We start from the raw sequence: 15,606 nt of genomic DNA on the forward strand, positions 1-15,606 counted from the left end.
TTCCGCATGCTCCTTCCTTAATTTGCTTCTTCTAATGGCAAGAGTTAAATACAATGCATATTTGCTTATGTAGCTCAGTAACACACGCACACAGGCATGAAGAAATGAAGGAAAATATAGATGACAGTTTCGTTGAAAAGACTACAAACTTGATACACATCGAGTTCGTGTGGACATTCCTCGGCCGGATAGAGGGTCTCAAAGGTATGAATAGAGATCCTTTTTTGCTCATCACTAACTAAATGCTTTGAGGTCCCCCTCTCTGCAAATTTCGGCAAGTCTCGTCATTAAGTCAGCGCAATCACGAGGTCAGATATGAAGACGATAATGAAATCGAGCATTTCCACACTATTACTCAGCAACAATTTCGCGAAATAGGGTAACGGAGAGGATTCCAAGAGAAGGAAAGCGTAGGATGGGGTGGCAGAAGGTTCGGGGGGCGGATGAGATTACGAAACTTGCGAGGATACGGCGGCCGCCGAGACATAGGAGAGGCCTTTGTCCAGCTGTGAGCATGGTCAGGATGATGATGATGACGAAATTTTCTCTCTCACTGATACGGACAAGAACAAAACATCCGTCGAGTGCACAGTTCGAATCATTGCCTGCACAAACAAGGAAGCTTGCTTTCCCGATCCCTCACTCTACTCTACCCTGCCCGCGTCATCTGAAACTATGAATTGTAGTGATATTCAAACCCGCCGCGGTGCCTCAGTGGTTACGGCGCTCGTCTACTGATCCGGAGTTCCCGGTTGCGAACCCGACCGCGGCGGCTGCGTTTTTATGGGGGAAAACGCTATGACGCTCGTGTGCTGTGCGAGATCAGTGCGCGTTAAAGATCCCCAGGTGGTCGAATTTATTCCGGAGCCCTGCAATACGGCACCTATTTCTTCCCTTCTTCTTTCACTCCCTCCTTTATTCCTTCCCTTACGGCATTGTACAGGTGTCCAACGATAAATGAGACAGATACTGCGCCATTTTCTTTTCCCCGAAAACAAATTATGATTAGTGGTATTCTGTCACTCTATTGTAAAATATCCACTTCACTCGCATAGCGCAACTATGGCATACTTCTGTGAGTGCTTGCCCCGTGTGGGGAAGATGCTAAGTTCGGCCCGCAGCGTCACCGAGGAGTCACCGGTTTCCCATGGGCACAAGGTTTCCCGGATGTTTGTCTTCCCAGTGATGAAATTCTTGGAAAATGCTGTACTACGCTGTACTACGGGGTGATCTTACCAAAGCTGCCATTATGCCTTTTGCATTCATCTTCATCATCATCGTCGTCTTGTCCATATTTCTCCTATTTCTATGCGCTTCCAAATAGCCGCGGGCAGCAGTGCTCCCACCGTAGCCGTGCAGTGAAATAGGTCTAGTCAAGGAATGAAGGGCAGAGTATAACATGATTAGGACAGCGAATAACAAAGCTGTATTTTGCGGTCAAGTGTGGCGCAAACTATCTGCTACATTTTTATGTACGCGCCGCCAGTTTAGACGGTCTGTATCTAGGGAGGGGGGAGAGAAGGCAGGAGGACATCTTTCTTGGCAAGACAAAGTGAACAAGTAAGGGTCGAGCCTCAGTGTACGTAGGTGATGTTTCGACAAGATGACGTGTCTTCGTCTGGAACAGATTGATAGAAAATCTGTGTGCGCACGAAGGAAAGATGGGGTCGAGGTTCGAACTCACTAACACTTAAATTGAAAGGTGAAACTTCGTCTGAAGTCCTAAACTCTGAAGAAAATTGAGCTATGTAGTTTCCTTGGTAGTCCTGGAACACTCAATGAAAATACATTTGTTGGCATATGGTAAATAAATTTAATTAGAATTTATTATTGCGATCTGAAATTGTACAAATAAACAAATTCCTATAGTTCAAATATCGCAGCTCTTACATGTGATCGCGATAAAGAATAGGTTATTGTTTGCGCATTCGCAGACTTTATTTATGCGTTTATTGAAAAGCGACGAAAAAAGTCAAAACAAACCATCAGCAGGTTATATGACAAGCATCACTGATGCTTTTTGAGACCCCCATCAAGGTGTCCTTATCTTAATGAGTTATATAATTCTTGCAGTTATATCAGTGCGCGCGAACGTGACGTATCGAAGCGCTCATGGTGTCGAAGCCAAAGCAGTAGGCGAGATGTGTGGCCCAGGTTTTGTGCCTGCATTCTGTATTAGCGTGCGTCGTTTTACCCATTTTTCCCGCTAAGACATCGCGCTTGTCCAAACCAGATAAAGAACCACAAATAAAAATTATGCGTTCGCTAAAGTCACGTAAGCGTGGAATGTGACTGATTTAGATTCAACGAGCCAGCTACATTTTGATGTGTCTGTGTCAGTTATAACACCCCATACAAAATGTTGTCACTGTCTTTGTATCTTTATTTCCACGCGAAAAATCATACACACTGTGTATCCGCCGAGAACCTGTTGCAAACTGCTCGGCTCGCTTTTGCCTAGTTGTGTGCTTCCCCATTATTTTCAGTGTTTGTTGTTCGAGCCCTGGTCACGTGACCTCTTGTTCTGGCAGCTCTCTCGGCAATTCAGCTACTTTTGTGACTAACGCAGGGCACAAAACGGTATTATGTTCAGTTCCATGGTGAGTATGTGAAAATTTAATTTCCTTTACTTGAATTATTTATTTGTCACCGTTCATAGCGGGCAGGTTTCGTTGATGTCGCGAGGTCTCGTGACGTCTCCCGACCAATCGCGACTTTTGTTACAAACGCAGGATGCAAAATTTCATTATGCGAAGTCAAAGGTGACGATTAAAATTAATTTTCTGTCCTGCTTGTTTAGTTATTAACTAACGTAACACCCTACTTCATTAGTATATACAGGTGCACAGAACCGTCAGAGCTCTCTCTGATTTAGCTTTATATTTTGTCCCTAACCGCAAAGAAATGAAATCTACGCAGTAGGAGCAGTACGAGACTACGGTATAGTGTTCGAAACGACAAACAGTGGTTGGGGTTTGGGAGTGTCCCCCAGCATGACACAAATAAATATGCAAGCATGTAAGCGTCCGGCGCGGATGCTCACTTGACAGAACGCTCAACTGCCGAGCGCGAGGAAGCGGCTTCGATCCACGCTGCGGAGGCCCTTTTAGGTACAGGCGAACGCAAGACGCCCGTGTAAGGCGCGATGTAAGTGCACGTTAATGACCCCAGGGTGGTCAAAATTAACCTGGAGCCCTCCACTATGACATCCCTAACCGTCCATTTCCCTTTGGGACGTTATACTCTATGTGTCATCACCACCCCCATCACAAAATATGGAAGAGCTACACTGCTGATGATGTCGTACATCATCATCAACACAGTAGTAGTAGTAGTTGTAGTATTTTTATTTGGCCATATAATACAATAAACCCTCGAGGTAAGGCAAAAGAAGGAAGACGAGGCAAACCTCCTGACGAGGCCTACACTCCGAATAATACATCGAGCAGCGGCCGCATGGCAAAAAAAAGACAACTTCAAAATAAGCAACAAAATTTATACGAGAGAAATAGCAAACACTGAAAAACGACGCAAAGATAATAAACAGCAATTGGCTGAAAATATGACATGAACACTCGGCAGTAAAAGAAGGAACGCAAAAGACAAAATATACAAAGTTAGCTAAATTTATACAGGAAAAAGAATCTTCAGTTTTTCTGAAAACCAGATACAGTATGACTTTCTACGGCGATTTTTATTAGAGACTGATAGGTATTACACAATGTTACAATTTGGTTATCTATAGTTTATTTTTCATAGTTTCTTCTAGGTCTTTCAGTGGATAAGGCGACCGCACGTGAACCATACGTAACATTTCTTGAATTTTAAGCATTTTTGAAATACCTGAAATTATGCTTTGCTTTATAAAAAAATGTGAGCAGCCAAATTCAAATTGTAAGAATGAGAGAAATTGCGAACATGAAATCTTTCGAAAAGATTATTATCGACAACTGGGCTCGTATATGATGAGCGTAGAGCTCTTTTCAGAAAGGAAAACAATTTATACGAATCGGTTTTGTTGCAAGTTCCCCACACCAGGTTGCAGTATACAAGATGGGAATGAAAAAGGGCAAAGATTAATTGTCGTCTAACCTGTAGTGGAAGTAGATGCCTAATGCGATCGATAACACAAATAGACCTGGCCATTTTTAGTCTAACGCAGTTTGCGTGATCTTTCTACCCCGTATCACTACGAAAATAACACCTAGAAAGCGGCAACTATAAACTTGCTCGATGTTCAAGTCATTAAAAGCTAGTTTGACGCGATGATCTAAGGGTTCGTTTTTAGAATGAAAGAGCATAACATTTGTTTTCTTGACGTTTAACTGAAGTTGATTAACAGAGAGCCAAACCGCAAACTTCTTAAGCCAGGCATTCGATTGCTGTTCAAGTACTTGAAGATTGGAGCAAGAAAAAAAGACATTAGTATTATAGGTATATATCATAATATTAGGAGTTAATGGAATGTTAACAATGTCAATAATCTATGAAATGAATAAAAGTGGTCCTAAAATTGAACCCTGAGGGACACGGACATTTTTCATACCAAAAGTAGATTTTGCATCGTGAATCTGAGTGTACTGGATAAGTGAAGTTAGGTAAGTCTCCAAAAGTGCATTTGCTACTCCACGGATCTTATAAGTCTCTAATTTATGAAGAAGTATTGAATGGTTCACAGAATCGAAGGCTTTGCACATATCAAGAAACATTCCAACAGAAAAAAGCCTATTCTCAAAATTGTAAATATAGGGTTTTTATTATCTAACAGAGCTGACTGGTTTGATTTACCGGCCTGAAAGCCGTACTGTTGAGGACAGAATAGATGCTTAGATTAGATCGCAATTATTCCGTGAAAACAATTGTAACGCAGCAAATATTGCCAGCGACTCTCCGGCAGGCAGGCTTTCATAGAACCAGAGAACTAAAACAAGCTATGAACTATAATCCCATCAAGAATGGAAAAATGACCACTCGCTGGCAGGAGCCATGAACCTTTTCCCGAAACTCTAGCTCGGACACCAGTGCCGTCTATAGCTACAACAAGAGCGCAGACAAAAAGTGTGGAATGCAGGGGAAATAAGGAATAATTCTTAAATGACTGGGCCATGGAACTGCTGCGGGGAGCAAACACTGGCATTGACGAAAGGACGTCAGCAGGCAGATCCTCGGTCTTCTAATCTGATTGCTGCACCGGCTTCTCGGGCTACAGCAGACGGCTCTGTTGGTCTTTGAGAGGTCAGATGGAAAAGTCTTTTCTTTCGCCACTGGATGATGACCTTAAAAGTTGTCAGGTTCGAAGTCTCAATGAACGTGAAATCTACAAATAAAGATTGAGACGGTGGCGGCTAAGGCTTGTCAGGAAGTCTGGGGACACCTTAAGGGTATAATGCATTAGCATTAATGTGTTACATGTAGCAGCCTGGGGTCTTCTTTGCATATTACTTCGCAGACATGCACATTGTTGCTTTTCAGTTAATTTTTAACATTATATATTTTTTTCCAACACAAGACACACAATTAAGGTGTCCCTTCATCCAATTCAAACGAACGTCCTCAGTTGACGAGGGTTAACGCGCCTATGTCGCGACCTAAACAACAGTGGTCGGAATCCTGGCTCGACCATTTTTCAGTTCTGCTAAATTCTTTTTCTTGCTTCGGAGGAGCTACGTAATGGTGGTGGAGTGACGTCACGATAAGATAATTCAGTGAGAAATTGTGTATTGAGGTTATCACTGTTTGCTGTGTGATCTTTGCGGGATTCTTGAATTACCCGCCTGAAGTAATGCGGTTGCGACGTCGCGACCCTCTCGACCAATCTGGATTTTCTTGTCACTAAGGTAACGCCCGGTTTTCTGCTGAACGAGACTCTTGACGCATGAAATATGACACTACCACAACGAAACGCCCGATAGTATAAGTACTGCTTGGCGGAAGAGAGAAACAGTCCTACACCTTCCACTTGTCAAAAAACTTTTGTGTTGCAACATATAAAAAATACAGAACAATCTTGTCGATTCCAGAATTCAAGCGAAACAAACACAGCACACAGAAATGAGAACCTATGCACTACATTGATTGCTAAGTGAAATTAAATTGGTTTTTGACGAAAGGAAATAGCGCAGTATCTGTCTCACATATCGGCGGACACTTGAACAGCGCCGTAAGGGAATGGCTAAAGGAGGAACTGTGAGAACAAAGGAAGAAAGAGGTGCTGTAGTTGAGGGCTACGGAATAATATCGACCACCTGGGGATCTTTAACCTGCACTGACATCGTTCAGCACACTGGTGCCTTAGCGTTTCGCCTCCATCGAGGCAACACGCTAAGGCGCCCGTGTGCTGTCCAATGTCAGTGAACGTTAAAGCGAAGTTGGTTTATGGTTTATTACTTATGGGGGTTTAACGTCCCAAAGCGACTCGGGCTATGAGGAATGCAGCAGTATAGGGCTCCGGCAATTTCGGCCACCTGAAGATCTCTAACAGCCACTGATTTTGCACAGTAAACGGGCCTCTGGAATTTCTCCTCCAGTGAAATACAACTGCTCGGCCGGGTTCGAACCCGCATCCTTCGGGTATAGCAGCCGGGCTCCATAACCGTTGAGCCACCTCGTCGGCAGCCTGCTTTTTACCAAACTAATTGATTTGAATTAAAACAACCACTGAGCTTTAACTCCGGCCGTCATTGAGATGTCCTCCAGAAAAATAGTATTGACGTTTACCGGGTTCATGCAGGTTATCAGCTCAGCTGGTCCACTTCGTCCCTTTGATATTGTTGCTTTTGCTTTGAGTGCTTCTGGTGGTGGGTTGGTTCTGATTTAATATCAGCTACGGGTCCCATTTGGGCCCAAGATAATAAATTTATTTTTGCAAAAATGGCGTAGTACTTAACGCACTCCGGCACGGGTAGGCCCGGTATCGCACTGCCTCCGGGATCGGCCCGGGACATATTAGCACAGGAGTGCAAACTGCTGGGCTAGTTGGTTCATATTGCATAGAAAAGGAACCAGCGAAAATAGACGCAAGACAAGAACAAAGGAGGCACACACCACCAGCGTTGTGGTGTGTGCCTCCTTTGTTCTTGTCTTGCGTCTATTTTCGCTGGTTCCTTTTCTATGCATATTAGCACGCACGCGTCTTTCGTTATCTTTCCTCTCCTATCTTATTAATAATAATAATAATTGGTTTTCGGGGAAAGGGAACGGCGCAGTATCTGTCTCAAACATCGTTGGACACCTGAACCGCGCCGTAAAGGAAGGAATAAAGGAGGGAGTGAAAGAAGAAAGGAAGAGAGAGGTGCCGTAGTGGAGGGCTCCGGAGTAATTTCGACCACCTGGAATCTTTAACGTGCACTGATATTGCACAGCACACGGGCGCCTTAGCGTTTCGCCTCCATAAAAACGCAGCCGCCGCGGTCGGGTTCGAACCCGGCAACTCCGGATCAGTAGCCGAGCGCCCTAACCACTGAGCCACCACGGCGGGTCCTCCTATCTTTCAACGCTTCTACTTTCAGCACGTGGCAGCGGTTGTGGCTCATTTTGAGCCAGTGGACCGGACCGTGTACTTTCTTTTTCCTTCTTCTTGACAGCAGTAGCCGTAGCAGCAGCAGCTGCCATTCATGTGCGGACGTCGATTGCGTTTTGGTTTCGCCAGCATTACAGCGAATCCTTTGTGATGCTAGTACTGTGAAGTCACGGACGCCCGTACTGGTGGTGGTAGCGGTTGTTTATTAAAATAATAGCAAAAAGGAAGGAAAAGATTTTTTCTAGCCCCGGCATCTGCCATCGATACCGAAGCACCTGAGCTGAGGCAGCGGAAATAAGGATAGCAGGCTGAATGGAGAAATGAAATGAATGAGGTGAGAGGACAGGAAGACAGGATAGGGGGAGAGGTAGTATATACAAACTATTTACACAATCATAAATGTGTCCAGGTTGTACGCGTGATAAGATCATTTTGGAGGAATTAAAACAAACGCACACAGCAATTAAAACACGCGCACAGCACTGTGTTGGCTACAACTGGAGTCGGGCGTCCAGTTATTAATCATTCAAGGTAGAACTCGCGGAGCGTTTGGTCACTGCGAGTAACTACCTGACGGAGAACAGACGGGATGTCAAGCCTGTGTGTTCGAGGAATGCACCAGGCTCACCAAGGTGCGCTGAAGAGTGCGCGCACTGTCATGTGGCCACAATAGCGTCTTGAGGGAGTCTGTAAGTACGCTCAGCGCCCTATAGGCAGCAAGCATATCGCGACGAGCATCGGCGAACGCGGCACAGTGAAGGAGCAGATGTTCAAGTGTTTCCACTGCACCGCATCCGTCACACACATCACTCGTCGGGATTCCTCGTCGCAGGACGACCGTCCTGAGCAGCGCATTTGAGGACACCGCCCCTGAAATGTCGTAGGTGTGCTGTGCGATGCCAGTGCACGTTAAAGTTACCCAGGTGTACGAAAATATTCCGGAGGCCTCCACTGCGGTACCTATTTCTTCTCTCACTCCAACAACCTACCTATTTCTACTCTTACTCCGATACAGCGAATCTCCGGACCCCGTAAAGTATCTGTTACGGGTCCAATTGGACTTATTTTTGGCAATGTGGCGGAGAGTTTGAAGCATGCTTCACTCCCGCCACCGGTTGGCCCGGTATTGCATTACCTCCGGGATCGGCCTTGCCTTTAGCTCGTCTTTACTATCCCGTCTTTCAACTCTCCTACTATCTGCACGTGGTAGCGATTCTGGCTCGGCTTGAGCCAGTGAGCAGGCCTGTGCACTTTCCTTTTCTTTCTTCCTTGCAACAACAGACAGACAGACACTCCCTCCTTTATCCCTTCTCTTGCGGCACAGTTCAGGTGTCCGCCGATATGTGAGAGAGACGGCGCCATTTCCGTTCCCCAAAAACTAATTTCATATCATTCATTTGATTTCACCGCACTGAAAGCGGTTGATCTCTATTCGACATTTAATGTTTGAGGCTCTTGCCACCCGCATGCGTGTAGCGTTCAGGCACGACGCTCAACCTCGGCTACGTCTATGGCCCTCCACTAACATGTCTTATGTGCTGTGTTACTGCTTGCTTCTCTGTCATAATAACTGGTGTGCCTGGATCTGCACATGCTGGCCGGATGCTGCGTCATTAAGTCAATTCGTAATGTTGCCTGAGTGCGCGTTTCGAGGCGTTTGGCGTAGTGTTGTTCCACAAAGCGCCTCATCTGATAGCGAAGAAGTTAGCGGGAGGCGCCAGCAATTTTTTATTTTATTTTTTATTCACAGACAAACCAGTAGACAAAAAGCATTTAAGCACCATGGAAATACAACTTCTCTGAACATAATTTCAGGAAAAGAAATAAAATGAAGGAAAAATACACTGCTTCAAATTAGAACAGAAACGTCATCAATCAATACAAAGTGGTACGAAAGTAAAAATTGAAGAAAAAAGATATTTCACCTTGAAACAGAGATAAGTGATATCTGCAAGAAATAAAAGAAGGAAGATTCAGTAAATTCGATATTAGTTATTTTATTCTTTTACTGTCCTAGGCAAAAAGCAATATTTAAAACAATTTCTTATGTGAATTTTATGTGAATTATAGTGTTTGTTAGTTAATGCATCTGCCTTCCGGCATAGAGGCGGGTTGTTCCCGTTAACTATTACACAGAGAAATGAAACAGTTTCAGGTTTTGTATCCGCACTGGAAGCCAATAGAACAAGGAGCATGCAAGATTTATCAATTGTTCGGAGCCAAATATTCATTTAAAAAGGAGTTTTTTATATTGCTTGAAATGACTGAGGAATTGAGCAACAATTAATGCCCCGCTGATATTTTTTCCGCTATCAAGCTAAAGAAAAAAACGTTGAATAGAAAATAACTGTAAAAAAATCGAAATTTTAAGCACATACCACGAGGAGCAGTGATAACAAAAATCAATAATTGTCTCAACTTTGCAGGTGGCAATAAAACGCGCGTCTAACAGGTAGAACTGACGTGAACTGAAAATCAACGTGCTCCTCTCTCTTACGGCGCGGTTCAGCTGTCTGCCGATATTTGAGACATATACTGGGCCATTTCATTGGCCCAAAAACCGATTTTCATTTTTTTTCCTCTCAAGCAGTGACATAAATAGCTGACCTCTACACTTTGAATTCCTCCCGAAGAACTCCTCAAAAAAAGAATTTAGTGTAATTTAGCAGAAGCACTGAGAGAATCGGGAAAATTTGTTTTTAATGTAAATCGTAGATGCCTACAAAATCCAAAGATGTCACAACAAAGCTATAAAAACGCCATGAAAAGCAATTTTTTGTGACAGGGATTGATGCGTTTGAAGAATTTTGAGAAAACGCTTTAGGTATATGCCTACGCTCTTTATTCTCCCTTGAACGTAATAAAATTGTTTTTGATTTAACACACTTTCAAAGAGCAATATTTGTGAGTTTTTTTCACCGAAAATAGCATTCTGAAGCTTTCCGGGTTTAATCAAGAGTGAAATCTTTTGGTATATTTATGTATATAAAGTTCAGATTTTACAGTTTTCGTATCCTAATATGGGCTCCAAGGTTGTAAGAATGCAAGTTTACAAAACAGATTTTTTTCCCAGACGACTACAAAGCTCTTTCGAAATCAAGTTTCAATGCTTTGTGTGACACATTTACCTGTAAAATGTAACCATTTCGCTGAAGACAAAAACTTGTTTTAGATCTCCATTGCAAGTTGCCTGAACATACACAAATGCATTCAGCTTGCTGATTGCACAGTAATCTGAAATACGCCGCACAAGTGCTCATTCGGACCTCTCACGCTGTTTTTTTTTGTTGTTGCACATGCACGTGAGATAAGACGAGATACCTTACATAGTCAACCAACTTTAGTTGTGCGGCTGCCTTGCAACAAATTGGAATGCAGTACGGATTTAGAAATGATCCTGCGCTCGACTTTGTCTCAAACCTCAGACATCTCATGGCCTTAGGGAATCCTTCAGCGACAGTACGTACCAATCTAGCCCGTACTGCAATGATATGGTAGGTACTCAGAAAAGAGCAGGTATCTGAACGACTGTGTTGCATGGGACTCCTTAGGAGGACGCGTATCACATTAACAAGGCTTAAAATGAATGAAAATAAAACATGAAGTGTTTTTTTACAACTTAAATTGTGAACGAGATATATGGTACTACAGTGCTTCGAGCTGTTTGGACGGCTTGAAATCACGTAAATCAGTGTTGTGTGACGCAGAACAGTTTTTTTTATGAAGCGTACACAATATAGTGCTCACCCCAAAAAAAAAACGTTTATAAAGAAGAAAACAAGCACATCTTTGTATAATGGGATAATGATTTGGTATATAAGGTTTAACGTCCCAAACCGACTTGCTAATGACGAACGCCATAGGTGACTTTCCAGTTTTGGCATTGAAGTTAAAATGAAATGAAAAATAATTTTTGGGAAAGGAAATGGCGCAGTATCTGTCTCACATACCGGCGGACACCTGAACTGCGCCGTAATGGAAGGGATAAAGCAGGAACTAAAAGAACAAAGAGGTGCTGGAGAGGAGAGCTCCGGAATAATTTAGACCACAGAGGATCTTCAACGTACACTGACATCGCACAGCACACGGCCGCCTTTGCGTTTCGCCTCCATCGAAACGCGGCCGCCGCGGTCGGGTTCGAACCCGGGTACTCCGGGACAGCAGCCGAGTGCCCTAACCACTGAGCCACCGCGGCGACTTCATAAACTTTGTGATAGGCTTCGAATCCGTATGTATTGCTGCATTGCTGAAACAGTACAACGCCTCATAAAGAGGTCGGAAATGAGTCCATACTATGTCACTCGACTTAGCTAAACAGTAACGAAAAGTTTCCCCGATATCACTGCACTGACTTGCTTAAAAGTACGGCGGCACCACGGGCTGATCAGGATATTGAAAATTAGAAACAATTGGATTGTACTTTACGAAAATGCGCACGAATGCTTTTTGTTTCGTCCGTAATGCGTCTTGTGCCGTTGCGTGTCTGCAACGCGGTGTAGGCACGAACACAGAAGAATCATTGGTATCCTATTTTCACTGCCCCCTGTGCAGCTGCTACGAGAGCAGAAGGCTTCACGTCACTCCTTTTTCATGGAATCTTCAGTGGTTAGTTTGCGTTTCCGCAGGTTTTAGGTTTGGTCACGCGTGTAGCGCATTATCAGCGCCTTGTCCAGATAAGTATTTTAGTTCCTTAATTTCATCTCTGCTAGATTCAAGGATTTCAAGTCACAACCCAAACACCGATAATTTAGTAGGAATATTTACATACTGTTCACCGGAGGTAGTGCTATCCAAGGCAAGCTCCTCTCCGCTCTTTTCTTTGTTCTGTATTGCTGAATCAAAAAGAACTCTTCCGGACGGACTTCCGCGCCTACAACTCCAGGTGCGCAGTAACATCTCTTCTAATGTCATAAAAACAACAGTACAAGTTAAGCATCAATTTTGGTGCCCTAACAAAGGTTTCACTTTTTCATTTAACCCTATGGTCATAACCGTAAGAAAGTTTACTTTTGCGCTTTCGATTGCAGTAGCCAAATTAGCGGTTAATTAAAAAAACGTCAAGTAGATTTGCCTCAAACTGGCAACGAAACAGGCAAATGATTCTTTCACGTGAAATTATAAACTATATATTCCTTTGTGTGGAAGCAAGGCTTCTCTATACCACCTCTCCGGAATCATGTATTTTGAAGTGAAGCCACTAGCTCTGTCAAGGCACCCCAGCTTCCCTCCTCCTCCCCCCCGCTTTCAGAAGCCCCACCCAGCAGCAAGGAGCCTATCAATCACACTGCCTTCATTGGGCGCTGGCCATCACCTCACAACCCTCTATCTACCGCCTTGCCGCATCCCTGCCTGCCTTGAATCTTCAGAAGCGCCAACCGATACCTTACCAGCTCCACCACACTGCATAAGGCCTCCACTCACTAGAAGCAAAAGCAGCTGCGGCACAAAAAGAGGCGGCGAAATCCGATTCTAGGACGCAGAGGGAAAGGAACCTGGCCACCCCTAAGCGCCACCCAACCGTCGCCTTTTCCTCCAACCCAACCACCCTCTGTACAATGCTCCTCAACCACCTATTGCCACTCTCTACCGACCACCGTCCACCTTCACCCTCCGGCAAAATCCTTTCGCGTGTGTGAAACCTCGGCATATAGTAGACACATTCAGCAGAGTGAATGCTTCAAAATAATCGGCGGGGATAAGTCTAACTTCGTTCGCATAATTGTCTAATCAGAAGTAGGATGGTCCCGTTATCTTTTTTTCTCTTTGCCGAGATCATGCCCTTTGACTGCTTAATAGGTAATTTATGCGAATAAAGCTATTTTTGGTTCGCGCTTAGCGTTTTCTGCTCTGAGCGCATGCAACTCATTCGAATATCGATTGCAGCTTGCACCGCATGCGGAATGTAAACACTATAACATATGTCTTTACCGCTTGTAGATGATCCATAGTGGTATAAAGCAGGCTGAGAAATGGCTATAACTCGGTTATTTTATTTGCGCTGCTGGCTTTCGGTAGCATCGAGAAGCAAGTTCATACGACAAGAGGTTCATGCAGCCATGTCTTTGTCATCACCGATAGCCAGATTTCGTGTCATGCAGCCCCGGCCCTCTGATATAAGAATATGAGCTATTAGGACAGGATCATGGTATATTTTATCTCCAAAAAACCTTCTGAGCTAGAGCTTACAGTTCCTCCTAATGATAAAATAAAAAACGGGTAGGAACAGAATAATTCGAAGCAACGGTTTAGGCTATTTACTTCTGCGTCCCCAATATAAAACGTGAGGTGGGGGTCCAGGTAGTGCCCAGGAAATGAACATTTAGGATATGTTAGAGCTATCCAACAAATATATTTTTTTCTCCAACAGAAAGGAAGTGCTATTTACTCTTTTTTCGCTTGCTGGTTTTGACCTTTTGCGGTAGTAAACATAAAAGCGCTATTAATGATGCCCCTTTATGGTTTTCAAACACATACAACAATGAACTTGAGTAAAATGATGGAGGACGCACTGACCGCGCACACCCTCCACTATCGACTTATCGAACGCCCAGCCTATATTGATCACAATGCCCAGAATCAATTAGTAAGAGCCACGTGGGCAAAACGGTGCACAAAAAATGTTAGAAAAAGCAGCGCATCGTTTCTAGCGCGGTTGCTTGCGAGCTGTTTTAACCGTAGCCCACACCGATGCCCCGCAAAGAAGCGGCCATTTTTGCAGGCACTGGACAACGTCGAAAGTAAGCTGTGCCTTAAGAAGTATAGACCCCATCCGTCTCATTGGAAAACACATCCATCGCTCTCAGCCATCATAACATGCACATTTACAGCTAAAGCTCTCGATCAAGGCAGAAGCTGCAAAAGCCGGACCATCGCTCAAGCCTTTACCTTGATTTTGAAAGAATAAATAAATGAATATAAAAATGTTGCCGCGCCTGGAATCCGAGAACGCGGCGGCGTGGACGAAGCAGCTTCGCTGGCCACTACACGAGAGCACTATGCTATCGCCGCAGCCGATCAGGCCTTTGGTTAAACTGCGACACACTCTCGCACAGTGCGTTTCATATCGTCGTCTTCATTAAATTCGGTCTGCGGCGCAAACAGATCAGACGAGAGTATCCTCGATCAGAGCTTAATCTGAGTGTAATATCCTCGGCATACGTGCTGACGACACAGCACAGCACAACCATGAGCCAATCAGGCTAAACACAGGATTTCACAGGTCTAAAGGGTTTAACTACTCTAAACCCCAACCACTTTTGTTTGTCTATAGCATTTCGACATAACAAACAACAATACATACGGTAACGGCATTTTACGAAATATGCTTACAAAGATGTTTTAACTTCAATCATTTTCTTGGTCTTATATTTTGTAGCCATTGGCAAGATGCCTGATCAATTTTAAGAGCGTTAACTATAACTATTCGTATTCGAACGTTTCTTGTCCGTCCGATATTTCAAGATGGCGGCCGTTCTGTAGCAGTAGTAAGTGGTTTTATTAGAATAATAATAAAAAAGAAGGAAAGATTTTTGCTAACCCCGGCATCTGCCATCGATACTAAGCACCTGAGCTGGGGCAGCGGAAATAAAACATAACAGGCAGATTGGAGAAAAGAAATGAAAGAGTTGAGGAAACAGGAAGAGAGGATAGGGATGGATGTAATATACAAAAAGTTTTACACAATAACAAGTGTGTCCAGGTTGTTCGCGTAATTAGTTCATGATGGAGCAATTACAACTTACGCGCTATGTTGACTACAAATGGAGTGGGGCGTCCGAAGTAGAACTCGCGGAGCGTTCGGTCAGTGCGTGTAACTACCTTGCGGAGAACAGACGGGACGTCCAGCCCGTCTGTTCGAGGTACGCACAGATGCTAACCAAGGTGCGCTCGAGAGTGAGCGCACTGCCCTGCGGCCACAATAGCGTCTTGGGGGAGTCTGGTAGTATGCCCAGCGCTCTACAGGCCGCAAGCATATCGCGACGAGCATCGGCGAACGCAGCACAGTGAAGCAGCAGGTGCTCTGGTTTCCACTGCACCGCATCCGTCACAAACATCACACGTCGCGATTTCGTGACGTTCCCTTCGTT

General features: G+C 44.2%; 1 pseudogene; it reads left to right on the forward strand.

Moving 5' to 3' along the window:
- Positions 1 to 8,537: 8,537 nt before the first annotated feature.
- On the forward strand, positions 8,538 to 8,676 carry LOC144122325 (U2 spliceosomal RNA; annotated as a pseudogene).
- Positions 8,677 to 15,606: the final 6,930 nt, after the last annotated feature.

This window comes from Amblyomma americanum, chromosome 2 (genome assembly GCF_052857255.1).
Source record: "Amblyomma americanum isolate KBUSLIRL-KWMA chromosome 2, ASM5285725v1, whole genome shotgun sequence".
Classification (NCBI taxonomy): Eukaryota; Metazoa; Arthropoda; class Arachnida; order Ixodida; family Ixodidae; genus Amblyomma; species Amblyomma americanum.